At 40.1% G+C, this 27,172-nt stretch overlaps 1 protein-coding gene and 1 long non-coding RNA gene across 4 annotated transcripts in view; one reads left to right on the top strand and one right to left on the bottom strand.

Moving 5' to 3' along the window:
• The window catches only part of MEF2C (myocyte enhancer factor 2C), a 140,779-nt gene extending 131,036 nt beyond the window's left edge, over window positions 1-9,743 (bottom strand). The window contains exon 1 of the mRNA XM_063321409.1: window positions 9,611-9,743. The gene's annotated coding sequence lies outside the window, so the exon portion shown is untranslated. The remainder of the gene's footprint in view (window positions 1-9,610) is intronic.
• On the top strand, window positions 667-26,940 carry LOC134509021 (uncharacterized). 3 transcript variants are annotated; one of them, XR_010069217.1, is made up of 8 exons: window positions 667-728; window positions 2,487-2,649; window positions 4,813-4,928; window positions 8,336-8,438; window positions 9,360-10,507; window positions 14,845-14,951; window positions 21,798-21,974; window positions 26,085-26,940. It is a non-coding gene; the product is annotated as an uncharacterized LOC134509021 (long non-coding RNA). The 3 variants fall into 3 exon arrangements; XR_010069218.1 differs by having other exon boundaries at window positions 681-728; window positions 2,490-2,649; XR_010069219.1 differs by lacking the exon at window positions 667-728 and adding an exon at window positions 5,905-5,968 and having other exon boundaries at window positions 2,297-2,649.
• Window positions 26,941-27,172: the final 232 nt, after the last annotated feature.

The following is a 27,172-nucleotide window of genomic DNA, read 5'->3' as shown; positions in this document are numbered from 1 at the left end:
ACTTTTAAGTAACTTGACATTTTCAGAAGCTGTAATGAACTCCATCTGAATCCTACCTTAGGGATGCTACGCTATCAATAAAATTACAAAACTATTGATCTTGGGCTGTACTCGCCCTCCAATTGGTACTTAGAAAATTATTTATGCTTTTACGTGCATTTCAGAAAACGTGGCTGTCTCATTGTTTAATAAATGTCAATTTTAAAAGCCAGGACAAATGGTAAAATGTTAAAAGCTTGGCATATTAATTTCTTCCGTCTTTTAAGGACAGCTGTATGCTGTGCCACCACCCAGGGACGCGTCTCCTCGGGCCTGCCTCGACGCAGGCAACACAAGGAGAATCTTTTTTTAACCCAAAACGCCGTTTTCCCTGTCCACCTGTGGCTGTGGCGGCAGGGGCGAGGGCTGTCCCCACTGAGAACAGACCAAGCGCTCTGTCGGGGCGCTCCGCTGGGGTCTCTACCCCCCTCGCACCCTTGACACACGCTACCTCGAGCTTCTACTCATGTATTTACTGATTTATTTCCCGAGGACGCGGGACTTCCGTCGATGCGGGGCCAGGTAGGCCGCCCACCGCCCGCCATCTCCTCAGGCAGCGCCGGCCGAACGGCTGCCGCACGCCTGCCCCGCCCCCGCGCGGGCACCGCCTCAGGGGCCTGTGGCGGCGGCGGCGGCGGCGGGGATCGGGATCGGCCCCGGCCCCCGTTATCCCCGTCCCCGGCGGGGAGGTAAGCTGCCACGCGTGTGCGGGGGCGGTGCGCGGCACCCCCCCCTGCCGCCCCGGGGGTGCTGAAGCCGCAGCCGCCTCAGCCCCGTTTCGGCGGGAAGGCGCTGGGGCGGGTGGGAGGGGGGGAAGCGGGGCCGATGGTGTAAATTGGAATAAATGAGGGTTTGGGAGGCTGAAGTACGGTCTGCAAAGCCCAGCGGTGCCAGCAGGCCTCGGGTCATAGAGGTAGACTAATCTGGGGCAGTATCTGTTACTTTCCAGGCTTTCGGAAAGTTGATTTTTTTTTCTCCCCCCCCCCCCCCTCCGCCCCTCAGCGCCCCCTTTTTAAAGAAAAAAAGTGAGGCTTTTTCGTGCTCCCTTGCCGATATTTTCAAGTGCCTTTGCAGGGAAGAGACTGATTGTAGCTGGGGGAAAAGGCTGCCAAATGCACTAAGTCAACAATGAAAAAGGGGTTTGTTTGTTTTGCTAAACTGATCCAATTCTAGTAATCTGAAGTGTTTCATTGTTACAAAAGGCAGTCTCTGAAACTGTAGTTTGCAAGTTGATATTGTCCTTTAAATATCTCACAAACAGTTGTCCAAAGATTATTTTTATCAAAGAATTTTTTAACTGTAATGTTTGTTTTGTTTCTTTTTTTTAACAGTGTTTTAAAACTAGTAATAGGAGGTAACTTCTTCATAGGCAAATATTTTCTTTTTTCAAAAAGTGTAAAAATAGTATTTATTACTTTATGAATGACAACACAGGCTAATATTAGAATCAGATCTGGAGCTAGGGATAACCACTCTTTTTGTTTGCCACACATGCTTTTCAGAAATAAACTAATACTTAAGGCCTGTCATTTGCCTGAAAAATGAGGCTGAATTAGCATCCGAAGGAGTTAACAGCGATAGAAATGTTGAATCTGGTCCTTGGCATGGAACAGGGATGCTCTGGAGCTCACGCACCACATCCAAAGTCCCCTGAAATCCAATGCACTCTGATAGGTTTCAAATGAGACCCTAAAATGGAAGCTCGGCCCTACGTCAGTGGCCACCCTGATCCTATTCCTGCCTCAGAATTAATCTCTGAATATGCTGTAACTCCAGTTCCTGTACCAGACGCTGTCTCCCTGCAAGATACTCAAATGTGCTCATCATCCTATGACAATGTTCCACGAAGTGTATATACTTTATATATACACAGAGGTATTTTAGGGGGACAACACTTGTAGTCAATGATCTTAACTTAAGTGTAACTAAAGGAAGAATTTAACCTACTAACCTTTCCCCCGTTGAGATTTAGGGACTCCAAAAATGTGAGTCTAGACTTGCACGGAAGAAATGTATCGAGGGTTTTGAAGTTCTTCAGTGCTAGTCAGAAATCAGCAAGCAAAACTTTCGTCTCATCAGGCAAACTATTTTCAATTCTGCCCCTTCCCCCAATCTCTTCTGACATAAAGTTAATTAGGTGAAATTTTAAGCTAAATGGGCTTTTTTCCTATGCAAAAATATAAAAATAGATCAAATATGAGCTTAGAGTGGAAATTTGGAATCAATTCTCCATCTTAATAGGGTTTAAGTACAGGAATGTATTTGAAGAATAATTTGGAAATGTTGTCATTTTCACAAACTGCTGTTCATCAGTCTGATTATTCTGCATCTTCATATGCCTCAGAAACATTAGATATAGATTTTTTTTAAAGCAAGGCATTTGGTGGAAGTGTAATTTACCGTATGGTTTAATACAACTGTGATTAAAGTCTGCTTTGATTATTAAGCAGCCCTTCACCCAAGAAGTACAATATCTCCGTTGCCAATACACAAGAGCGTTCTGGAGGGAGTTTTGCTGTACTTTGGTGACTCTGTTCTGAAGGGCCTATGTCCAAACAGGGACTAAATCGGAGCAGCTGTGGGGCCACTTGAATTTACAGAAGGGATCAGGTAGGTTCCTGCCAACTGCAAAGTACATCACTGTGAGTCCCTGTCTTTAAAATCTTTATCTGTCTTCCAGTATCTCACACAACCTCTATACTCGATAACTGTATGTCATTGTTAATTTATGCAGCTTTAGAAGGTTTAAACCTCTTCACCATTAGCTGGTCTTTTCAAAAGAAGTTTCTCCTAGGACGGTTCCCCCTACTTCCCTCCAAGAAGGAAGGGTCCCAGAAATTAAGTTTCAGAATCAGCATTTTAAGTAAGGACCACCTTTCTCATTCCTGCTACCACATTTCTTTGTCCATGTGATTGTCCCCAGTTGAATAAAGACAATCTTCCTTCCCTTTATTTTGTGAAAGGTTGGGGGAAGGGAAAGGAAAGATTTTTTTAAGGCTTCTCTTTTCCTGAAATGGAATCGGCTGACTAAGGTATTGTCATATTTTCAGATATTTTGCCAAAAAACGCACAACCTAAAAGAAAAAATATGATTGCACCCCCTTGCTAATTGTGTGACACTCAAGCATTTGTCTGTGTTGCACTGCATGATGATGCGATACAGAAGCAGACAGCCATAGATGGCCAGAAAAGGCTTAATTAAGTATTCTGCAGCTGCTACAAATTAGATCAGCATCTGCATCTGTGTAGACAATGAAATTCATGGTAATTTTGAGGGCCAAGCAAAGTAGAGATTTGTTTTGGATAGACCCCTAGCCACAATTCAAACAAAATTCAAATCAAACCTGTTCTAAGTGTAGAAAAACGTTGGTCAACTTCATCTCCTCTTGCTGAACGCCACTATGGTTCCCTGTCCTGGCTAGAGATACGGGTTCCAACGTACCACATAAAAGGCTGCTCTTACAGTATTCCCAACTGGAAGAGGAAATGCTTTTTTTTTTTTTGCCTTTTTTTTTTTTTTTTTGAGAGAAACCCAATTCTCAGGAGTTTTCCATACTAGAGTTTGGTACATAATTTTAGACAAGCACCCAACTTTTTGGCTATTTCTCTGACAATTTGCCTCTATTTCAAATTGCATACCACTTTCCGTAACCAAAGTTGGAGTAAATGATACGCAAATTTTAAAGGTCAGTCATCCTGCCTGTTGTAACGGAGCATGCTGTATGATATTTGCAGCATAAATTGAGTACAAAATACGATAGCAATAGATTAGTACATGGAATGAGGGGATAAAGGTATTGTTGGCAAACTGTTTTATACATAGATATGCTTGCATGCAGATATCAAGAATTAATAGGTTAGTCTCTGGACATTTTGAGAAAATGCACTGGTTTTAAGTGTTTGTGAACTTCAGTACTAAATTCCTGTTTTTGTTTTGCATTTGAACAGCTCCAAATGTGAGCATCGATCCATAAATGTGTCTTCTAAGTGCTGCTGTAGTACTAATATTTCTATTATCAAAACAATAATTAATATAAAACTTTTATTAGACATTTTAGAGAGGCCTTTTGAAGGTTGACAGCTCTTGTTGATAAGTGAAGAAGAACTTGTAACCTCTGTGGCCATAAAATGTAATTGCACAATAGTTGGGTCAGCTTTTAGATGTGCTTGTGCCACTTACGTTCGTCTATATTAAAACTTCCATGATCCTCCAGCTGTGATGTCATTGGTTATAACTCTTCCCATGGAAGCACTTCAAAAAGTTGATATTACTGAGGTTAAAAGGAAACTAAGCCTCAGAGGTGGTATTTGGATATGTGCTTTGGTTTAGATGTATTTCATCTGAAGTTACTGTTGCTATCCTGTGATCTAGTTTGAGCATCTTTGCACAGCTCCTGCATGGTATGGGCAGATTTAAGTCCCCATTTCTGGTCTGTTACTTTGTGCAAGTCTGCACCAATCAGACCAGCAGGATCTGATTTCAGCCATGACTTTACAGATAGCTACACGGTCATGCTTAAAGGAGAAGAAACCTGGTTACTAAATAGAAGTTGTTTCTGAAATCGAGGATTGTTGTTTTTGTCAGGCAAATAAGGACCATACATGGACAACTTCAGTTCTTTTTTTATTAATCAGTTAATCTCCTGTCAAATATGCATTGAAACCTCTTGAACTGACCCATCAACTATGTCCTTACCCTTTCCGTTTTTAAACTCTCAGTAAGAATTATGTACATATGTTACGGTAGCACTATCATTTGTCTTTACCTTTCAGATCTACTGCAGTCTGAGGGTCTGTGCTGTAAAGCCCCTTTCCACTAGTGTCTCTGGACATGACGTAGTTGTCCTCTTGGCTGTGACTCAGATAAAGGAGAAAGGGCTGGAGAACAGGTACATATTTGAAAGGGGGTTACAAGATTTTCTAGCTGTAGAGACCGAGTGGTCTTTTGGGGTCTAGACATTCAGGTATTCAGATGATGGGGCAAAAGGCATATGGGCAGAAAAAATTTAAGAAGGACTGTCACTAATGGGGATAGACAGGTTAAGAATTTCTGCATTAAAGTGAGATTCAATGAGGAGTTTCTGCATCCTTTCTGCAGATTAAACCCAGCAGTTTTGAAACTATTTAAAGAATAGTTTCCCCCAGGAACCAAGGAACATGTGCTTCTTTGCCGTAAGTGAGCCTAAGTGTGAGCCTGTTCCCTCATATTTCTAAGGAAGAATACAACCCAAAATCTCATTTCAGTGAGGTTGTATGTGCCTAGGATCTAAAATGCTATCAAAAGCATAGTGGTTGAGGATAGAATGGTTAATGAAGTCAGTCAGTGCAAGGACATGTAATTAAATGGATAGCCATATCTTTCCAAGGGTAGGAACTATCTCCTGATATACAAATAGATTATTTCACAATCTCTTCTATTTTTCCCAACATTAGTAGACTGTTCATTAATTTTTATAATTATTGCACATGATCCTAATTTGTTATCACCAGGCATTCTTCTAGAATAATTTCAAACTCAGGAGATGGATTGATACTGGGGAAAGGGCTATTAGTTAGACTGGGTAGAGAGTATCCCGCAACCACTTCAGAAAGCAAAGAAAAAAACAATGAATGCTGCAGATATCTATAACAAAAACTGTAGGAACCATTGATTTTGTATACTTCCTTATCATTATTGGTATAGCAATAAAAGAAAGTAGAAAGAGATGAAAATTACTAGGGGAGAGCTTTTTTTTTTAATTAAAAAAAAAACCAACAAAAAAAACAAAAATCAAACAGCCCGGGTACAGAAAGGTTTGTTTTGCTGAATTAATCCTTAGCAGCTGTGTAAAATACTATTCAGCTTTTAATTTTCTTCCCTGACAGATGCTGTCATGTTTCAGGGAACAGTGCATCGGCTGCATTAACATTAGATTGAATGTCATATGCTGTGAGCACAACTTTTATGTGTATATGTAGAACTAGCATTACTCTCTCTATATATTTATGAACGAAGCAGTGATTCCTGTTTCTGTGCAGTTATTTTATGTTTACCGCAAACCAGTATACCCTAGCTTAAATCTATACGTCTATCCTTTGTAAGCTGTATTTATTGAACTTGATTTAGAATCCAGTGCCTTTAGAGTCAGGCATAGAATGCACTGTTGCTTTTGTCTTTATTGAAAATTTCTTAAGTGGTGATTTTAGGACTTGCCTCATAATGCTAATTGCTTTCGAAGGAACAAAACCCAATTTAACTATGTGACAAATTGTTAGCACTTCCATTGGAGAAGACAACTCGGTTAACAGTTTGTGTGTCTGTACATTGTGACAAGGGTTATATGCTCAAGGCTAGTCTTTATTACCTTGTTTATGGTGAATCATAGAGTGCAGCAGCATTTTTGAAATGGGATAGCAGGGAGGAGCTGCATGCAGTCGTGGGGAGTGGTATGGGAATGCCGGGGGTGTCTTCACATGGGAGTGGGCCACAGTGGGGTGCAGGGGTGGGGAGCAGTGGCAGGGCAGTTCGCAGTCCGTCTGCGGCCACTGGGACAGCTCAGGGCTGGTGGAGCCCCCAGCTGAGGCAGCAGCTCCATGCTTTGCCAGCAGAGTGGCTAGGAGGAGAATTCCCCACTACTTCCTAACGTTCCTTTGATTGTCAGGGACATGCTCTTAGACCAATAACCAATGGCTTTTGAACAAAAAAAAATTGAATTATTAAAAGTCCATGAAGAAAGTGATATATATCTTGTAGAATATGATTTTGTTTACTGTACCAAGGGAAAAATAACTATAAAGTGTATATTGCATACTCATATATCTACATACACACACTTTATATACACAGGTGTGTATATATTTCCACACATAAACTTTAAATTTATAATAGAAATAGAAAATGGAAAATTTGCATATTTTAAATGTTCATATATGAAGCAGTAATTAAGGCATTTTGTCCCTACTTTTTTTCCCCTAATTTTTATCATGCAGTTCATCTTCTTATCTCAGTTTTAAATGCAACTTCATTGCCTTCAGTGGAAAGTGTCCAGTTTTCAACAGCGTGAGTGAAAGGAGAAGGCACAATATGCTTTGAAAATACCATGTAACACTGTATGAAAAGCCTTGAATTAACTTTTGAAGAACACAACATAGAGTCAATAAATTGCGATTTTTGCCAAAGCTTTGTGGTTAAATCCCATTTTATATTTACACGCACTATGGAATAACTAATATAGATGTCTTCCTGACACTAAAGCTTGGATTTATTGGAAAAGACAAACATGTGGTTGAAAGCTGAGCTAGGCTGTAGCTTCTCAAAATAAAAGAGATAAAAAGATAGTTGTAGAATAAACTGCCCTAGTTTACAAAACAGACAACAGAGCTCTTAGTTAACGGGGAATAGTTAGTACAGAAATAAATTAGTGTACCAGGCATTTTAGGTCTTATTCTGTTTCTGACTGACATACTAGTAAAGTTTCAGTGAATTAAATAAGGTTTTTCTATTTCTTAATCTCTCAATATTTTATACATAATAGAAATATTTTAGAATTTAACTTAATGTGCTGAAGTCTGATGATGAGAAAAATAAGAAATAGACCAATAAAGGGCACTCATTTAGGTTTAATGCTATGAATAACCTAGCATGTATTCCCTACCTTTTGAAACATTAAACAATCTTTTCCTAGAAAAGTAAAGCATTCTGTACTGAAGTTTTATTTTACAAAATACTCTTTTTCACAAATGCAGTGAAATGTAGACTAACTTAATAGGAATTTCATAAAAGTATCCAGGAGTTTGTCACATAAATTACTGTTTCTGAGCCTTTAAAATCAATACAGTAAAATGCTGATGAACTCACAGTTTAACTCACAGAATTAAAGGCTGTAAACCAAGGGCTATATGTTTTTCTTGGTTAGTGTAGCACGTACAATGTCTAGTTAACTCTAGGAACTGCCGTTACTATTTACTGTCTTCGGATTTAACAGTGCTTGGTTTTAATGGCTGTTTAGGGGATTTGGTTTCCATACATTACAAATGTTATGCATGAAACAGCGATGTTTTACAGGCATTGCTTAGTTTAAAGGCAGCTCTAGTTTGAGGGTTTTTGTTTTGTTTTACATTTCATACTTCATCTGAGAAAATATCTTTTGTATTTAGAGGCTTACTTTTTCTTTGACTAGTAATGTTTTATCGTACCGGTCTTTTATTCTCACGTAGAGTAGAATATTCTTGCAGCAAATAAAATTGTGATTATTTTCATATAGCACATTCCAGAAACAAAAATAATCTCCGCTGTGCTTTTGTCTCTATAATGAAGAAAATGGACGAAAATTAAGGCCTGATCTACCTCTGCTGGGGTTGGAGTTCCCCGTCAACTGTACCAGGCCCCCACCAAGGAACCTAGCTGAAACAAGTCACAGGTCAGGGATGTTTAAAACGGTCTCAGGTATTATTATTCAGCCTAATCTTAGGCTGTCCGTTGCTGATAAATCATTTATTTTGACATATGGGGAATATCCACTACAGAAATAGTCTAACTGTATATTGATGTATGGTTCCTTTCTTTCTGCCATTAGTGTCTTCTATGGTGTGCATATGAATTGTGAATATGGAATCTGTTTACTGAAAAAGATTCATATGGTCAAGTTTTCTGTCTGTTTACTTGCTTAAATAAATGTTTTCAATTTAACACAACAATTTGTAATGAATACTGTGAAACAAAGTTAAAAGAATGAGTTCTTGAAATAGAAATCATAATAAAAATGCTTTTCTCCCCTCCAAAATATTTATTTTAACATGTGGTCACATTTTCCTACATTTTCACATTAATTGAAATCTTATTCTAGAAAAATAAATCTTCTTTTCCCTTCATCTAGTTTCCCAGCTCTTACGCAAATTAAAAAATACACACACGGGCATAATTTGTGGTTTTAAAATAAGAAAAATTGTGTAAATTCATTATATATTTTAAAAGCAGCATGCAAAGCAGTGCTCTCATGTAGCCTCTGTTTTGTAATTTACTTAAGCGAAATGCAACAGTTTTGTGTGATAATCCTTTGATTACTGACTTTTGTGAGACATTCTAAAGATCATTAAATTCACTGCCTTAGTTATTACAAAGTAATCTTATGTTGATGTTCAGAAGGAGTTTCTAAGAATGTCCGGTGAAGCTCCAAATACCAGGAGCAGTCTACAGACAACACATCCTTTCTATTTATTTGGAAATTACCAGGATAACTCATTTATTTTAACGGAGGCAGATGGGGGGCACAGACTACACCCCCAGTGCTGTCTGGCTTCTGGTGTTGCTGTATGTAATCCTCTATGTTCTTTCCATTCAGATTCATAGAAACAGTTTGAAAGAAACCAACTATAAATACCCAGTCACTTTCAAGAAACTTTTCTTGGCAACAGAAGCTAAAATCAAGCACCGTATCAAATAAAATGCGAAGCATGCTACAAAGCTTATCTGCTTTCTCTTGAAGAAAGCTTTGTGAGCATAGCCACAAGCCACGAGCCAGTGCCGCGGCAAGCAGAACAACTCCAAAGACTTAAGAATAATTTTTTAATAGTTTTCTCTATTAAAACTCACCAGCGCCCTTCTTCTGCTTCTCCAGGAAGTTGTACCCGTCAGCACCTGCTGAGGGCTTTGTTGATCAAACTGGCAGGTAAAAAAATTCCTGTAGAATAAAGCCAGACCAGCTGGCTTTGAAGAGAAACCCCCCAGTTTGGGTTGTGTTTGCCTCACTCACCCTCTCCTCGGCAGCCCCAGGCTTTTTCTCCTTTGGATGTTGACCTGTAGGCTGCGTGATGCAGGCGCACAAGTGTCTGGCAGGCCAAGGGGCACCTGCTTCTGTCAGTCCCGAGTAAATTTAGCTGTAAAAGGTATCACTGACAAGCAGACCTTTGTCAGCGCTGGCGAACGAACACAGCATTGCCGTCCCCCTTCCAAGTACGCTGCGAGTTCAAATGGAAAATATCAAATCGGTCGTCTTATCCAGGAATTGCTTCTTCGAGAAGAAGGAAGGCCAAGTTGCTTGCATGTGGCAAAAAACTTTCCTCCTTTACATAGATGTTAAAATTACAGTATTCCAAGAATAATCTCTGAACAAGACGGGGTTTTGTTCTATTAATTGTGGCTGGAAGGAAACTTTTTTTAATGGAAATACAGCACACACATATTTCAATTCAGGTTATTAAACTGTGTTAAGTATTAAAGTTGATTGCCTTTCTTTTCACTAACTCATTGTGCTTTTTTACCCAAAGAAATATTAGAAGACTAAAACCTCTCAAATAGGAGGTATTAATCTCATTCCCAAAATTAGAAAGCATGCAGTGTTGAGAGACTGGATGTCAAAATTACATGTTCGTAGCACTTAGGCATTGGGAATCTAGGAACCAACCACTTCTAAAATGAGAGCTAAAGTAAATGGAGACTCTTCTGAGAGAAGCGATTAGAACTTGATTTTCTTGTGCTTGTTGGATTAAGGTAAGGATATTTATCATTTATATCTGCCCCTTGCTTTTTTTTTTTCACTTCACCTGGCTTCTGGTTAAAATAGAAGGATGTAGTTTGCATTAGTATGTCGTCTCGCAGAGTTAAACAAAAGAGTCACCAACATAAGTTTGCCAGGATCTGTAGTAGCATACCTAGATACTCCATTTTCTGCTTGGAAACTATGTCATCAACTCAAAGCAACTTTAAGGAAGAAATTCAAAAGTGTGTGTTTTCACTGCAGTATGCTGCTTAAAAGGAGCATAATGTTCCTTCTAAAAAAGTGATGAGAAAAAGTGTGGGTCAGGGGCTCTTTGTAAAATAAACAAGGTTCCTATTTACTTACTTGTATAAACAACCACTCACCAAGCTGTATGTCTCTGCAGGGGCACCCTTTCAGATAAAAACATGGACCTGATTGGCATCATCCGGTATCCATGGAAACATTTTAAGTACCTCTCTCTCAATATGTACTTCTCTTATTCAGGGTTTAAAAGCTGAGTACCGAATAAGTAAGTGTTTTTATTTAATAATTATACAGGAGGTACTTTGTGGAAGCTTGGTTCTTGGGGTTTGTATCTGTCATAATAAAGATCTTACATTTTCATCATATTTGATAAAATCACGTGTTTCATTTCAAGCCTCCTATCAGATTTCATTCTCAGATTAAAAACAAGATTCAAAAAGTCCTAATGAATGAAATTATGAAATTTTTGTTGGTCCGTTACTGTTCATATTACCATCAGACTTAGGCTCTGCTCTAATTGCTTTAAACTACTCTGGTTTTCTGTCTTTCTGAAAAAGACATAGGAAAAAAAGATCAAGAAATCAGACAGTTTTTTCTTTTGGCAACAGCCATACCCACCTATATTGCTGTTTAGTGGGTCACAGAAGTTAAGAGCCTAACCATCGTCTTGAAACCAAACCAAAAGACTGAAAATAAAGGAGGTGCTTTAGCACAGAAAGAAGTCAAATGCAAATAATGATTTATCTATTGAAATGCGCCTGGCCTCCTACTTAGGTAAAATATTGAAGTGAAGAACTAACAGAAATAAGGGATTTTCTGTCTCCGTATTTCCATGCAGAGAAAAAAGCATAGGGATGAACTGCATTTATTTTCAAAACTATCAGTCTGAAGAAGATCTTTCAAAGTTTGAAAGATCTTTCAAAGTCTGAAGAAGATATTTCAAAGTTGCCTTGGCTTGAACTCAAAACTCTTTCGGAATTCCACCTATTAAGTGGTACTACGGATGCAGGCTTTTAATGTAGTTTGATTTACAAAGTATGAAAAGGAACGATTGCTATCCATTAGTTAACACTGTGTATGCATTTTTAAAAAAATCCTGTCTTAATTTTGTTGATGGAAAACAATTTTCTTCACCTGGGCCAAGTTGCAACACTAAAATGCCTTGCTAATTACAGCTGCTCTCAGAAAAACACATTTCTGTCTAGAAAGATCCAGTGGTTCTCACTGAAATCCAACTGGTTTAGAGTCTTGGTTTGCTAAGTTTGTACCTCTGCATATTATTTGCATTTACTGCTGTTACTGTTTTTGTTTGCCACCTTGTCTCGACAGCCCAGCCCCTGCTGAGTGCAGATGGCACAAACGATCTCTCCACTGATTAGGCTGGAACAGACTTTGTCGAAAGTGTGCAAAACTTTGCTGCCTAATGGAAGTTGTTACCTTTTCGCATGCTAGGTTCTCCGTATCAGGCTTTTTATTTATGTACGTGTATTTACAAGCGTGTAAATATTTTGTTTAAGAAGTATGACTGTGGTGTGGGCGGATTGAGCCTGCTTGACTCTCTGTGAGAGCTTCCGCGGGTAATCTGCCTGTGGGCTGGCCCGTTCGTCCTGCAGATTGCCACATGAGACCTAGGATTGTGATTGCTCTCAAGAACTTTTACTCTGAGCCAACTAAGCATATCAGAGAGGTGAAACTTTCAGCCTCCGGGGAAGGATGCAGTGCACATGACAATTTTATACATTTCCCTTTATCATGTGCCTGTCCTTGCTACAAGGTGAAGGTTGCTGGGGTACTAGCTGGGGAAGTAGAAAGAGAGACTAGTCCCAGCTCAGCCCTCTCTGCGTTCAGCCTGACGTGGACAAGAAAGCTCTGACCTTGCTCACCATCCTGAACAAATAAAATTTCAGTTTATGTGCTTGAGTGGCAGGATTGCTCAGGTGCCCTGCGAAATGCAGTGAAGGCTGGGCTTGACCCTGACGTGCTGAAATGGGGAAAACAAGATTTGCGCTGCTGGCCCTGTGCAATGGGCAAAAATCTGATTCTTCCTAGCCACGGATCTCAGGGAAAGAAGGGGATGAGGAAAATTGATAGCGGTATCACTTGCACACATAAATCTTCATCTAAGTAATATGTTCTCAGCTTCATGATTTTTAGCTTTTTAATCCAAGATGTCTTTTTTTCCTAGCATTTGTTAAAGAATCACTTCCAAAATGCTAGAAAGTCAGCCTGAGCATATTGCAGATAAAATCTGTCTCCCTTCTCCATCACGTAAAATAGAGATACAACATTTGGCCTATATTCAGTTTTTCAGGTGCTAAAAAGCTATGACAAAACTGCACAGATCGTATGATAATGGGCATATTATACAACTCTAGATCATCATATGCCCAACTTATTATTACTATTTTAGTTTCCTACAGACCACTTTCATAGCACCATCAACTTACATGGTACTTCACAAACGTAAAGGCTCATTGCATGCTTTTTGAATTTATAGATCAAATACAAATAAGGAGGGAGGAAAACAGGAAAGCATTTAAGAATATGTCAAAGGTGCGGGCAGTGTTACTGTTAAAAAGAAAAGTGAGATGTGTTGTTCGAAGGCTTTTAAAGATCATCAGCAGGCTTAGACAAGGAATTCTCTGAGGAGCACCTCCTGCTATTTTTGAGCCATCAGAGTGAAAACAGCCCCTAAGTTCTGACCCTTCCATGCTTGAAACATACCCAGCTGAAAAGGACTGAAAAAAGAAACCTAACTGACTAAAAAGCAGCTGCATTTGAGGAACTTGTGCACAGCAAAGATGTCTCAAATTTGGGCTTGAAAAGGGGTGGGAAAGCTGAAAACACAGAATCTGCCTCCACTGGTGGGAGCAGGCAGTTGCCAGGAGGGAAATACACAGTTACAACAGTAATGCGATAGAGTGTGAAAACCCCATTCATAGATGTACACAAATGTGCGCATAACTTCTAAGTCGCACGTGGGCTTTCCTGTATCATTGCGCAGAGCCCAAGAGCAGAAAGAATGTAAACTTAGATTTGGCAAGGGAGAGGGATAGCAATGTTAGGGAAGTTTTCCTAATACAGAGGCGGAGCTGTGATTTTGTTCCTGAAGAGAAAGTAAATTGCAAGATATCGTGACAGTAGGGGTGCAGTAGAAAAAGGGTGAGTTTATCAGAAGCATCTGAACAGCTGAGGGAAGGGCATAGGGCAGGGTTAAGGGAGATAAGGTGAGATGTCTGTCCATTTACATGGCTGTTAGCACTGGTAGGGAGCCACATTTCAAAGAACTCTATTTAGGAAACAAGTCCAACAATAAAAGTTCAGAACTATGTTGGTCCATAAGTTAAGGAAGAGAATGGAGTAAACACAGATTGAGATAGGAAGTAGAGAGGGAGTTAGAAGGAAGAGGTGGTGTTTCAGTAGGAAGAATTCCGTTTGTGGTAGTGGATGTTTGTAGCCAGAGGGAGATATATGCTGCGTTGCAGAAACAGTCAGATTTGGCATAAAGGCAGCTGAAGACAGGGAAAAAGATAATGTCTCTGAGAGCGGAGAAAAGAGAAAACTTTGGAGTACGCTTCTCTACTTTTCCATTTTTTATGTCCTGAAATGAAAGCAACTTTTCAAAAAGGAAAAATAAAACCACTGAAGGGGAAGGCCGAACAGATGAACGAGAGAACCTGACATTGCAGTGAGTTACTGGCTGTGCGGAAACACTGTGCCTGGGAGAGCTGTACACACCTGTACAAGCACATCAAATGCCCCTGGCTCTACATTGTCTTTGCAAGATTTAAAAGAAACTGTGGGGAGAAGTTACTAATGTAGGCAGAGGAAGTAATTTCTCACACATGCGAGAGTACCGAGTAGCCACTCTGCTTGTGTAATATAATCTGCAAAGCTATATACAGGCAGGAAGGGATGGGGTGACACGGTAGGGCCCAGAGCTGGCGTTGGCAGCTCAGCGCAGGCTGTAGTGCTGCCTCTGCCGCACCAGCTTCACACCCAAGTGTTAGATGGCGGGCTGGTTCAATAAAAAGGCCTGTTCCAGGAACTACAAATAATTAACCCACAACAAACCTCTTACTAGGTTTTGTCGGAGTGGAAAAAAGTGAGAAGTGGTGCTGGGATGCGTGTGAATAGACCTGTACCATTGCGCTGAAGGAGTGAATGCAGCCACCCTCTGTGGGAACTCAGGTACGTATATGCCATTAATTGAAATGTGCTCCAGGATTCTGTCAACAGAGGAAAGAGAGGAGAGCTTCCCCAGGAATGTTCGCTGGAGAACAGTTACAGTGATTATAAGTTACTTTAAAGTAATAAATTAATAGTGACCTTCTCTGCCAAAGTATGATTTATTACAGACTGATCTGCTGTTTTGTGTAACTGTTTTACATACTAATTGCCAGTATAGTTGCCCAAGAATTGAAATATAAATATGATGGGGAGTGATTCATAGACAGTATCTAAAAGCAAAACCAAAAACCTCAAAATGTTACAAGCTTTTAGAACTAAAACATTTTAGTGCAATTCAGCAATATGGTATATTGTCAAATTAATTATTTGAAAAGAAGTATTTATAATAAACATTGGAAAAGATTAGTGGAATAAAGGGTTTTGCTAAACATTCCCACTTTCATGTAAAAATGATTCAACTCCCGTTCCTGCAAACCATTTTTCATGTTTTGCTATTGTCTCCCAAACTCCTGCAAGCTCCAGTTTTATAAGTGTGTTCTGTTAAATAGATAAGAGTCTTATTTTGCATTTGTCCTGGTGCCTGCAAAAGGTGCTTACTAATAAAGAAGTAAATGGACCTCCTCCTTGTTTTAAGCCTTTTGTACTCTATGAATAGTTGATTTGAAAATTATTATTTTAGGTGGATCTGGTACCACAGCCACACACAAGGTTGCCTAACATTTCTCATTGAGATTTTTTGTTTGTGAGTTGCCAAATTTCAGACACTAAGATTTAAAGTTACCCTTTTGGGGTATGCGCTTTATCCTGGGTTTTCTAGACTGATTCAGCAGTTAGTTGAACAGGAGGAGTGGTGTTCCAGATTACATATGTTAAAAAAACATGTAAAGTTGTTTCACTGGGAATCTCTTAAGACCGACAGATTTTGGAATAATGGAAGAAGCTCAGGGACAGTCTTAGGAATGTACCTGATGCCTGCCCAAATGGCATCTCTGCCAAAGAGAAATTTGCAGGGAAATACCGGGCTGTATATGCTTGTCTGAGGCTTTATTTGGGAATCTGGCACCAAAGGGTGGGGGGAAGTGATTAAAAGCTGTTGGCATGGCTATATGCATAGAGCCAACTTGGAGCTATATGGCAACTAATTCTGAAATTTGCAGTGTTTTAAGCACGGGACGTTATTTTATCACAGAATCTGGGGGCTCGCTAAGTGGCATGCTCAACTATGTATGTTTTGCAGTGTGTACAGACAGATGTGTCCGCTGTTGTCCACTCTTTATCGGCTCTGTCTCAATTTCTATCCCAAAAGGATGAATATATAGGTTGTTCTTTCACTCTTTACTCCCTTTGCCTGCTCCTTGGAATGATACAGGGAACTAACCTCACATTGACTTTCTCTCTTTGTCCCACCTTCCCGGCTCTTAGCGTGGCTGCAAGCATTGTCCAGCCTTCCAACTAGTAGACAGAAAAAAATATAGTAGTAGTCACATATTCCGAAGAACAGAGTTTTGCAGTAGCCACTTGTATGTACAAAAACATAATTCTAATCTTCTGTTGTTTTTTTGGCATTAATGTACCATATTCATTGAGACTGAGACAAAACTGCTGCCTCTAAGAGCCACTGATTTGGACAATTATCCAAAATCAGATTATAATAAATGGCAGTCTTAGGAATTTTGATTAACCTCTAAATAAATGTTACTTTGGAAAAACCCTGTCAAATGCATTAATGATAAGTTGTGAAGTAGTAGTAATTGCAGGCATGGCATTATAGATAACAGTTAATTCATACCACCCTCTCAAGCATGTATAGCCCATCAGCTGCCATAAAGCTGGAGTGATTATAATAGTATTTACAACAGTTTAAATACATCAGATAAGACGTGTAAAATGGAAATATAGGGTGCTTACTACGATCATTTCACTTGGTCATTTGATGACTTGACTTTGAGCAAATATTGCTGGGCCATTAACGCTTCCAGCTTTCTGAGGAGGTAAGTATATATGAGCTGCTCTAATTGGATTTTAAGGGAATGTCGTATGGTCCAGGATGAAAACTGTAATTTGTCCAGACAGTCTGCATGGAGTGAAATAGTCAGTCGGGTCCAGGGATGACCTGGAGAGATGAGTAAGGAGCAGCCGGAGGTGGACCAGGGACAGGGCTGGAGATGAGGCTGCAGCATGGCTCCTTAGTCCATCCAGGGGACAGGGCAAAGATGGGTCTGGTGACAAAGCTACGACAAAGCAGGGGCCTATCCAGGAGACAGCTGCCCACAGCAAACGTCTAGTGTCCATCCAGGGACTACTACACTTGAAACATAGCTCCGGCTAATTAAGACCCTGGGCTGAGCTTAAATGGAGCTCCAGGGTCTGGGGGCATGGGTGTGGGGGAGGCCCCAGGGAGGCTTATCAGGACCATTGCAGCCTGTTAGGGCAATCAGAGCCTTGACAGCTTCTTCCTTTCTCTCTCCCTTATCACTGCTTGCAGTCACAGGGTTCACAAAATGCATCTGCCTCAGTCACCTTTCCTCCTGATGATCCTGAGAAACAATGTGTTTTGGATGAGTTCAGGTTGAGAATACAAATGGAAGTGGAAAACATGTCCTTGTCTTGTGGGCTTGTTCGTAGAAATACAGTACAGATTATACATGCAGCCTCTAGGGAAGAATGCCCTGGCTTTGTTTTTTTGGGGGTCCTCAGTTCATCTTTTTTCAAACATGGCTGCAACCCTCACCAAGAAGTTAGGAGAAAATAAGATATATGTGTGGAAATAAGATATAGCTGCAACAGCTTCATTGAGCCAGAGGGAGTCTTTTTCAACTAGATGAAGATGATGGCAGAATGAAAAACTGGGAAGCATACAGAGGACAGCCAGCACCAGCCACTTCATATCTCCCAGCACAGGAGTCTAGGTGAAAGGATTATTTTTTGAGGGGAAATTTTTGGTCATAGCAGTCATAGCATGGATAAAACAACAGCTGCATGACAAAAAGGAAGAAGAAAAACAGTGGATATGTGTGTTTCTAACTTCAGCAATGGTGGAAAGAGAGTGCTACCCCCCAGGACAGAGCATCAAAAAGTGACTTTTCACCTGGGAAACTTCTGTACCTGCAGCTGATCATCCCATATGTGGAAAGCCATCTAATTCCATTTTCATGGAAATCCAGGTGTTTCATGACCTGGATAAAACGTGTAGTCTGCTCCTTGTCTAGAGTCTTCTAGGTTACAGTGACGAGAGTCAGCCATGCCTGCAGTGCACCTTCTGCTCCTGGTTACAGGTTTTGCCCATCTTAGCCCTCGGCGTGCTAGGTGGCACAAATCACAATTTCTGTATCTCGGCCAGGCTGATCACTTGATACGACTCCTAGTATAGAGCAATGACGGGCAGAGGTATGAGAGGAAAGCTATCAAGTACAAACTAGATCTGCTGAAGTATGGCTTGGACATACTCGCTTCTGTCACAAATGAGTTGGGGAGGATAGAGTGACAGGTTTAACCCACTTGGTCCGGCAAATGCAAACCTAGAGCTACAAAAGACATGTAAGCATAGCTGCAAGATCTTCAGGGCTCCATTCTCTACCCCTGAGATCACAGGTTATGAAATAGGACATCCTTTTCAGGAAAGAGGTAACTTCAGCTTAGCTTCCTCCTGTAAATGTTCTGGGCAAAGGCTGTGGGCGTAGAGCTGCTTGAGAAAGGGAGTTGGAATGCGGTTGGGAAAACAAAGCTGAGACTAGAACCTCAGGCTACAGAATATGCTTTGTAAATTCTGGTTCTTGAGGAAGAATTTGCAGGTTAATGTAATTATTTTGCTGGGTTATTCTGCCAATTTAAGCCATTTTACTTACAGTATAAATCCATGAGATCAATTTATGAAATGGGCAAGAGCTATTCAAATGAAGTCTTGAAAATTCCACCATTCTGGTAAGGGTAAAATACCACTATTTAGCCTATAAGTATAGTCAAAACAATGTGAAATGAGCCCAAGTCCTGTATTTTCTCTAGGTTGCCTTGAATGAGGCTTTGCTCACTATGTATAAAAGCAGTTCGTAATTTCAAACAGGCTTTTTTTTTTTTTTAATTTAAAGTAACATGATGGATTTATTCAAGTAAAAGATACCTTCCTTCTGAACTCTCCCCCAATCCCCACTCTGCCCCTCTTCTCCTCCCCCCTCTCCCCCCCCCCTCCCCCCAAATAACAGAAAAGCCAAAATCTCCATAAGGAAGCAGAGCTGTTCCGTGAACATTAACGTGTACTTACCACTTTTGTCAATTATGTGATTTTGTTTTCCGGTACTAAAGCCAGCACGAAGGACTACTTTACAGTGAATAAAGTATTCAGTCTTAAATGCTAAGAAAAATTTTTTAAGCTGAAGTTTTTTCTTTTGAGAGTTGTCCAAGGTTTCATTCTATGACTTCTTCCTAAAGCTACGGCTACATAAATCAGGCCAGAAGCATACCTGTTTACACAGCTGTGCCAGGGGAATGGTGCAGGAACTTCACCTTGCCAAGGGAAGGATTGTACCCTGGCAAGGATCAGCTCCCTCTCTCATTCCGAACTTATTTCTCAAGGCTGATGAGTAACAACTTGTGTCCTAAGAGCAGAAAATGGTGCAATGCCCCTGACTGATCAACTGAGATTTTCATAGCTGACAGAGAAGTAAGCCCCAAGGAAAGGTGGGCTTTTTTCTTGTGTTTTGTTTATGTAAGGACAAGGAGACAGCCTCTCATCTCCTTGGGAATGCTTGAACGTAAGATTACTAATAGGAAACATTATACATAGTTCCATCTATATTTTCCCAGTCATTTTCCATGCACCAATCCTCAGCCAACACAACTGGCATCACTCCCACTGAACAGACACTAATTTACACCAGCTGAGGTCCTGGATCTCATGTTACTGTTATATTCATGTACTATAATCTGGGAAATGTCAATAAAGCACGCAAGTTTAGAAATGGATAAGATACATGAGCGCGACATCGCTATTTTACATAAGGACTTGAATCAGAACTGTTACTTCTGGCTGGCATACTATGATATGCTTACTTTATGACCCTATCTTATACCAGAGCTCACTTGACCTAAATTCTGCTGCAGTTTTCTGTTGCAAAAGATTGAGAATTCAGGCACTGCTGCAAGTAAATTAAAAAAAAAAATGGCAGTCTTTACCAAAATGATACAATGAATTCAGCATCGTATGGCATTTAATCTTATATTGCATCCTATTGATTTTATGCCAGACTTAATTTTTCATTTTTAAGTGAGCTGCAGGCTGCAATATTGGTACCAAGAGTTGTCAGCGCAATAAACAGAAGGTTTGGGGAGTAGGTATGGGGAAGATGAAATTTATCAAATTTGGCAAGAGCATGAAGATGGTCTGGGAAGTAGAGTTTAGGGTAACAAGCAGCTGCGAAATACTTAGCATCACTGACCATGTAAATAAGGGCTATCAAGTTCTCTGGTTTAATTAGCAATTAAAACCAAGGGGCAGTTCATGCCTTGTAGAGCCATTGTGTTGGGATGCCTGCAAACTTGGGCATGTATCTCTGCATGACTTTATTTTCAGTTAACATCTGGAATATTTTCTTTGCCGCTAAAGGCAAAAAAAACCCTATTTTAGTTTAAAAAATGACAGCCTGCATCCTGCAGTGTGCGTCTGCAGCAGTGGGTGGATTCTCTGGCAAATTTAATTGCCACAGAATCACACAGGGCCCTGACTATTACCAAATGGTGTGTGACAAACAAACACAGAAACTTGTTTTACTAAGTATTCTCTTCATTTAGTGCTTAAATGCACTAGAAGTGGGCTTTTGAAAAGCATAGGTCATGAAACAACAATTGCTTTTCGAGTCTCTGGATTGCTTCATTGTATATTTAACTTGACAGCAGGCTAGCTACAGTTTCACGATTTAGAGCATTTATTTTTATGGTCAAAATGTTTGTACAGTAGCAAAACGGTTTAGCGTATCTCTGCAATGGAATAGTGCCTGATTCTGCAGCTGCTCTGTCTTTAGTTCAGGCTTCAATCAGACTGGGTGCTTCAGGAGCCTGGCAAACTGTAAAATCAGCAATGCTTTCCCCGTGGTGCCAGTATTCTGCACCCACAACGAGGAAACCTTGGGAAGTTCATTTCCGTATGATTTTCTGGTATTTCAGGTAGCCCTGAGGGGAGAAAGAGATGTACTCCATGTTTTCTCTTGAATAAAAGAGCATGCAGATGTGAAGGTAGGATTCAAAAGCCTCCTGAAGCAATGAAAAGACAAAGCTATTAATGTGCTGGTGGTACTCTTTGTGTTACACCGAAGTGCATCAGTGAACTTAGGACGTTAGCTGGTAATACGAACATTTCACGTTCATGAATGGTAGACTTGGGGCAGTCAGTAATAGACCTTATCTCAATCTTTGGTAGCCTTCTTTACCCTAATGGTTATGAGGGGCTCAGATATTTTTCATATGCACTCAGAACATCTTTCTGAGACTAGTAAGTAGCACATAATAAATCAAAAGGAAAAATAAGGTCTCCTGCTGCTTCCTTTAGTGCACTTTTACTGACGTGCTAGGAGAGTATGGGAAGAACAGGAAGAACAGGGTGAAGGACAAAAGGAAGGTTATTTGTAGATGCCTTATTGGAAAGCATCTCATTTTCTCCCTATAGCACAAGATTCCATGTCCTAGAGAGAGAGACTCAAACTCCTCTCAAGACCTTTTGATAAGGAACCAAGAGCCTGAGTAACAGTGGACATGTTAAACAGAGAAGGACATGTCTGTGGTGGCCTTTGCCTCTGCTAGCTTCTCTGAAGTGAGCACAGGTCTTTTGGGATCCCTGGGTATTATTTCTCTTTTCAGTGTCAAGAGGACAAACCAGCTAAAATAGCAGCCAACAGTCAGTTAGCTCACCAGGGCTGTCTACGGACACTGCACCGCAGGTCCCAGTGGTGGAGAATGAGTCCTTGTGCAGTCCACGAGAAGGCGGTGAACTCTTGGTTCCGTTGGTCTGGATACCAGGTACCAGCTTGGCCCTAGGTAAATTTTCCCTTGTTGTAAACTCACTATTTGTTCAGGCTGTGCATGCATACAAAAAACAAGCGTCTTGTTTTTTTTTTCAACTAACACTGGGTGTTTTTCCATCCTCTAAGAGCTCCATAAGATTGGCATTATCCTGTAGTAGTGTCACAGCCTGCAGTCATTTAATGCTGCTTCTTGTGGGGCCAGGATTCCACGCCCAAGTGCATTTAGTAGGTCAGTACAGTAATTTTAAATGTCTTTCTTTCAGTCTTTTGCCATCTTCAATTATACCTTTCCACCCTACTATTTGTGTAATTTTCTTCTGTCTGAAGTCTCTTTACTGTTGTTCTCTATTGCACAGCATGACAAATTACCCATCAAGCCATATCTTTTCAGCCCAGAAATGCGCAGTAACACAGAGTCATGGCATTATCACATGTTGTGCACTTTATTTCCTCACAGTTCATTCAAGTGTGTCACTTTATTTTCCTGCTTCCTTTTGTCATCATGAAGATTAACTGTTGTATTCTTCCTAAACTTGAAGAACAATTAGAAATGCATTACATTGTAAACTCAGCGCAACACCTATACAATTCTGTATAACTTAACGCTTCCCCTGCATGGCAAAACCATGTCCATGATTCTGAGTCTTTGCAGAAAGCCAGGGCTTTCATCCTTATTATACAGCTGAGTAACCTTGGCTGTGGGCAAGAGAATTATTTGTAGCCTCTGGCCACCAACCAAATTAACTGTGAGACACCATTCACTTTGACAGTGTGCACTAGATTCTCTTGGGAGTTATGAAACTCTCTGGGCCTAATGTGTACTGTGCCCACAATCCCTCCTCTCCCCCCCGCCCCGCTCTTTAATTCAAGATAAATACCAGTAATTGTACAGCTTGTGCCGAGATATCTCCCAGGCATTGCAAGTATGTGTTAGAAAAATCAATTGGAACAGCTCAGAGCATCGAGAGGGCTACAGCTGATACATACATAAAATGCATCCTTAGAAGTTGTGATTAAGATGATACAGAGAAAGTTTGTTGTTAAGGGCATCGTTTAGAGCACCAGTCTCTCATTAGCATTCCACAGGGACGGTGCAGGAGTTCAGGGGCCAGTAGCTCCTGCAGCATTAATGCACAGTCCGAAGAGAACGCAGGAGTAAATGCAAAGCTGTCCTCATAACCTCTCTGAGATGTGAGATGGGATCTGTTCGGGCAAACATGCACAGTTCTTCTTTACAAGCTATTTTATAGATCAATAGGAAGAATGGTTGATTGAGAGGGATAAAAAACACTTCTGTAAGGCAAGCTAGAGGAACTAGGACTTCAGCGCTGAGCCTGTGGGATGAAGTTTGGTTGGAGATAACTTCATATACTTTCAGATTGTTATTAACAAAATGCTGGCTGCTTAATACTGTTAGATTTTAAGATGTTTTAAAAAACCTGGGAAAGTATGAGAGCAGAATATAATAAACTGAAAGTGTTGTGGTGACAAGGATGCCAAGAGCCACTTGCCGATTTGTGTTGGTGGTCCAGTAACCTGAAGAGTGGCCAAGAGATGCCACCGAGCATTGCCTATAGCTGGTATAGGCACAGGTTAGGCAGCAGTCCTGAGTCTAAATTAATCTAATGCTAAATAAGGTTTCTGTCCCACCCGCTGCAGCATTTTATCATATACTTTATAGTATTTACCTATTCCATGCCTATTCTGAGCTTTCAAATAATCTCAGGTATCAATTAGCACCACACATAATTTAATTATGATTCTTTTTTCAAGCATATCTTTAAAGGTTTAATGGCAAGATTAGTATAGAAAGAAAAATGCATGAAGAATTTAGAAAGAGCCATACTTTTACTTGAAAGACAAAATCTTTTTACTTCAGCTTTTGCAACTTTTTGTGAAAATTCTCAAAATTGGTTTAAATAGGCCTGGAAGCTTTGGCTGTTGCAGTTCATTTATCTCGTAATGTCTTCTAATCCATTTACTTTAGAGTGTCAGGTAGGAGCTGGTAGTAGAAAATCCAGCTCCAGTACATTTCTCCATATATCCCCCTTACAGAAATTTGTTCCTGCAGCTGATAAACAGAATTATACAAGCTTTGTCACACAAATCACATTATAAAAGGTTCCAAAAAACTTGACAATGTTGACAGTTGTTTTCAGCAAATGGCTGCTTTACTGTAGCACTGTCAATGTTGATGTCCTTGTGCACATGTAAAAGAGCAATGTGATTAAGGCAAGCTTGTCCATGCTAGATATGAGCCAAGTTTTCAATCTCCTCATGGCACTGAAAGATTGCTCAGCTGTTGCAGATAAGGCAAGAATAGCTAGCAGATTTCTGCCATTAAAAAAAAATTAAAATCCCTCTCTTTGGGCATGCGTCTATAGGAATTTGTAACATCTGCTACTGACCTTAAGTTCTAGATAAGAACAGCTCATATTTGTAACTCAAATTGATATTACTTGGTTTAGATGATGTACTTCCAAGGAGATTACTGAAGTATCTTTGTAGGAAGAGATTTGTCTAGACAGCAGTCTAAAGCATGATATACTTTTGTAAAGTGGTGCAGTAGTGAATTATCACCATTCCTCTAGTGCCACTTACCGCTGCAATTTATGTCCACCTTATGCTGAATTTAATTTGGACAAATAATCTATATTGTCTTTTGTTCTGAAAATATTTCATATTTATATATGAAAATCAATGCATGTGTTCTACCTAGAACATTGGTCATCTTTTCCGTGTTTTTTTTCCTCACTATCAAGTAGATGAAAGAAGTGGAAAACTCAGTCCTTTAGCCAAAACTTTGTCAAGGGAAACGGGCCTGAGTTAACACAGTCATATCTTCCATCCTATTGACCCTGAATTCTTTATGTAAGATGTCAAAGCCATGGGACTCAGCAGATTTGTTGTCATGTCTGGGTGTGGAAATAGTGGGAAGAAGCCAATTTCAACAACATAATCTTATAACAAACCCACGGGGATTTTCTCATATGAATTAACGTAGACTTTGTTAGTCTAAACATACTCAGATTTCCACTTTGTATCTACTCAAAACTCTTTTGAAAAGCCTGGGTTTCTGACAAGAGCCTGAGGGAGAGGAGGGTGCGGATTTTGGGTTGGCTCCCGAACTGTGTGTTTCCCCAAACATGCAGAGTGACGCTCTGCACATCTTGGGATATCATAGATGGGTCTTTGCCTCCATGGGATGATGCGGGAAAATCTGTGAACTGAAGCTGTCTATTAATAGCTTTTCTGACAAACTGGTACAGTGACGGAGTGTGGTACAAAAGGGCAGCATTCAGTAGTCTTTAATTATGAAACCATCCTTTCTCTTCTTGCAATCCAGTGACGTGTTCCCAACCAAATTCTGGTTCTCCAACCAAATTCTGAAACTAATGTCTCAGACGAAAGTCTTCTTCATTAAACAAGCCCAATTCATGCCCAGAAAACGGTCCACTCTCTGCACTGAGTGAGGCAGGAGTCAGATAAAAAAGGAGGTTTATGATAAGGTATTGAAAGAGCAATGGTGTAATAACCAAGGGGAGAAAGAAATAATTTAAAGATGAGCTCCTCATCTTAATTCTGGTATTTCCCTGTATTTTAAGACTTGATGCCATAATGTAAACATCTTCATAAAAAAGGATCTTATTATGGGAAATCATGGGCAGCCATAGCTATGGGCAGCACCACCTGTGCCTCCTATAATTACCAGGTTTAAAATAAAAGTTATACCAAGTGCAACACACAGGGCTTTGCTCTTAACATAAACCAATATTAGTTTTGCATTTTGCGTCATTAGGGTAAAATTAGGTGCTGCAATAAAAGCTACATTGGAGGGAGACATGTTCATTTTTATGTCACCTTGTGAAATTCAAGATGACAACGCACTTCTTCCCTCCCGCAGTCTCAGATAAAGATTCGTACCCCAATACTCTGGACTCGGAGAGCAGCAGTTTGACTCATATTTCATTCTCAGGCTCTCCGGTTGAAAACCTAAATCTCATAAATGAAGGGCTGTAATTACCAGCTAGTAAATCTTTCTATCAGTGGTTATTCTTTAAGGTCTATTAGAGTGAAGAACATTTCAATCTGGACGTATCACGAAGGAAAATCTTTCATGCAGAATTGATGAAACGGGAGTGCTTCTCCCTGTTCCCGCCTGCTCTCTGCTTTTGTGTGTTCCTCCGCTACAGCTGCACGCATTAGCAGGCTGACTCCACTTTGAAAACCTTAAGCCGCATTCTTCGGAACAGTTGCTTGGTGTTGGTCGGATTTCTCTGCAGCCCTTTTTTCCATTTGGAGCCACCGAGGCTGACACATAGTTTCCAAGAACTTCAGCATGTCTTCTGTCTCCTGAGTCGTCTCCTGAATCCCAAATATTTCTCAAGTGGCTAGCAAAAGAATATCCGGATAATCTTCAGCCTGGTGATACGAGCTTCGAGAAGAAAGCCAGATGGCTTTGAAAATGAATTGTAAAGTAATTATTTCGTTTTATGTTAGCTTGCTGCGTTTAATACATGTGTACTTTCATTGTTACAGTTAGAGCATTCATGAGATCTGAAGAGACTATGAAATCCCACTAATTCTAGCACTAATAACAGCTTTTATTGGTCAGACTGTAAATGATATTGCACGATGATTCATTTGAAAAAGCAATAATGCAGCTTGAAAAAATAAAAGATGAGCAATAAACCAAAACAAAAGAGCTTTTTGCCTTTCCCAAAACAACACTTTTCATTCCTGACCTAGGTTTACTTTCCCCCTTCTTTAAGCATCCGTTACATTATATACTAAAAATAAATGTGTTTAAGGTTCAAACTTTAAGTCCAAAATTACTGCCTTTCAGATCATTTATTATCCTTTCAGGCATCTAAAAAAATAGGTCAAAGCAACACTGCATAATTTGTAAAGGTAACAAAATGTTTTTTGTGGAACAAAAATGTAAATAGATGTAATTACAATAACCTTTAAATGCATTGTTTCCCTGCGATTGTCAATTAAACATTTTAAAGAAATGAAGTTTTACACAAGCATTTTTTTTTCTTGCCTTCTTCTCTCAGCGGGGAGAAGGGAAAAAAATAGCTTCAAGTGACATGACATGAAGTCCACCGGGGTCACTGTCCCCCTCCCAGCAATACAAGTGAGCTTTGGCTCACAACCTCATTTTGTTCTTACTCAAAACATCGAGCCTAGATACCACCAGGAGGATGA

This window comes from Chroicocephalus ridibundus, chromosome Z, assembly GCF_963924245.1.
Source record: "Chroicocephalus ridibundus chromosome Z, bChrRid1.1, whole genome shotgun sequence".
NCBI lineage: Eukaryota > Metazoa > Chordata > Aves > Charadriiformes > Laridae > Chroicocephalus > Chroicocephalus ridibundus.
The sequence above is the reverse complement of the archived record's forward strand: the minus strand, read 5'-3'. Positions and strand labels throughout refer to the sequence as shown.